This window comes from Echinops telfairi, unplaced genomic scaffold (assembly GCF_000313985.2).
Source record: "Echinops telfairi isolate 266 unplaced genomic scaffold, ASM31398v2 ScPeMD7_9;HRSCAF=40, whole genome shotgun sequence".
NCBI lineage: Eukaryota > Metazoa > Chordata > Mammalia > Afrosoricida > Tenrecidae > Echinops > Echinops telfairi.
The window spans coordinates 19223371-19225211 of NW_022103906.1; the positions used below are offsets into that span (position 1 = coordinate 19223371).

Sequence of the window (1841 nt, forward strand, 5' to 3'; positions counted from 1 at the left end):
GTCCAGTGGCCTGTCTAGCCTCGCTTCCAGCTCAGGCCGTCAGGAGCCGTCCCCCGGCAACGTGTCCCCTGTGCTGCTCTCAGAAGCCCTCCTGTTCTCTTCTGCTCCTTCCCCGACGAAGAAGGAGTGCTGCTCTCACTGGAGGGCTTCCATGGATAACTCTGGGCTGGTGGCTTCCACTTCGAGTGGAGTCCATTGAGCTTGTAAATGGTATTGGATCAGTGAGCTCGTCATGACACCTCCAAGCCCAAACAGTGCAAGTCTGCTGGGACTTTATTGTTCATAAAGCCTCTTCCCTGGGGAGGGATAGAGTCATTTGGTGTGCACTGTGTTTAGTATTTGGCCATGACAGGAAGCGATAATTTTCTATTTTTACGGTGGCTTTTGAGTTTTTAACGCCATGGTCTCGTTCACATCACCGGGACTAGACAGCGAGCACAGCCCTGGCCTGCTTCTGGGTGGAGCACATTTGGTTTAGCATCTTTTTCCACCCTGTGTCTGAACTCTGCGACCGAGGATGGTGAGCACCTACCTATACAAGGATAGGTCTTGTCATCCGGAGCCCTGTGGGGCCCTGGGAGCAAACAGTGGAGGTGCTCAGCTGCTAACCCAAAGGATGAAGGTTTAAGTCCATCCAGAAGTGCCTCCGAAGAAAGTCCTGGTGATCTCCTTCCAAATGCCACTGCAAACCACGTGGAGCCTAGTTCTATTCTGCTACCCACGGGGTCGTGCCTTGCGTCAGAATGGAAGAGATGGCAAGGAAGAGAAAGATCTCCTCCTGTCAGGTGAACATGCTCCTTATCTCGAGACATGGGCTGTGGGCAAGTGAGGACCTGGGCGCAGCGCACCTCCAGCCTTTAGAACAGGCCCCTCCAGAGCGGAGAGGGGCAGTGGGAGTTTGTCAAGATGGGCCCTACCCTAAAAGAGGCCGTCCGCTCATCCCTTGACCCTGGATAAGCACCTGTTTTGACTTTGAGACCCATTTTAAAGATTTAAAGGTCTACCCCAGTATAAAGGCAGACCCAGGTGAGGGTGTAAGAGTCATCACCTGCCTCATGGGAAAGGAGATGACAGAGGCCTAGAAACTTCTGAAACACCACCCAGGTGCTTTAGGCAACCCGAGTACCTGGAGACCAGGAGGAAGGACCGGCAGTGAACTCGCATGGTTGCTCTCAGGTGGCCAGGCCCACTCGTGATGACCGAACACCAGGGAGGAATTTCCTAGACGCAGGCTCAGCTACGCCCCGTGGCACTGTGCAAATGAAGAGGGCCATTGCTGCAGGATGAACCCATGGGCCACTGGGGCAATGACCCACTGCCTTGTGGATGCTGCCAATGCAGACAGCGGGAACTGGGCATTCCACGGGACTGGCATCACCATTGGATTTGGAGCGAAACCAAGTATCTCTTGTTCTCTTCAACTCCGCCCCCCGCCCCCCACCTCTTCCCAGCCCCTACCAAGGAAACGGAAAAGTGAGGCTTCCGTGACACATTTATTTTGTAGTCACCGGTTACTTTTTCTTCTTAAACTTTGACAGAGTTTGAGGGAAATTGTGTCAGAAACCATTTTCATGCCAGGTCTGACCTGCCAAGTGACGGGATCACCTCCTAGCTGTTGGTCAGATGTGATGACCTTGAGAATGACTTCTGGAAATCTGCCTGCCCTCGGCAGTTCCACGGACTCTTTACAGAGCTTTGGCCCAGAGCAGATGGCGCAAGCCAGGAAGCCAGCGAGAGGACCTCCTTTCTGCCAGGAAAGCCACACCTGCCACCTGGGGTCTGAGGTATCATGCTGCGGGGCAAAGGGAGAAGATGCTGAGCACACTCCAGCGTGTGTGGCC

At 54.2% G+C, this 1841-nt stretch overlaps 1 protein-coding gene across 1 annotated transcript in view; it reads left to right on the top strand.

Moving 5' to 3' along the window:
• The window catches only part of EBF2 (EBF transcription factor 2), a 217922-nt gene that overhangs the window by 24115 nt on the left and 191966 nt on the right, over positions 1–1841 (top strand). The gene's annotated exons all lie outside the window — the stretch shown is intronic.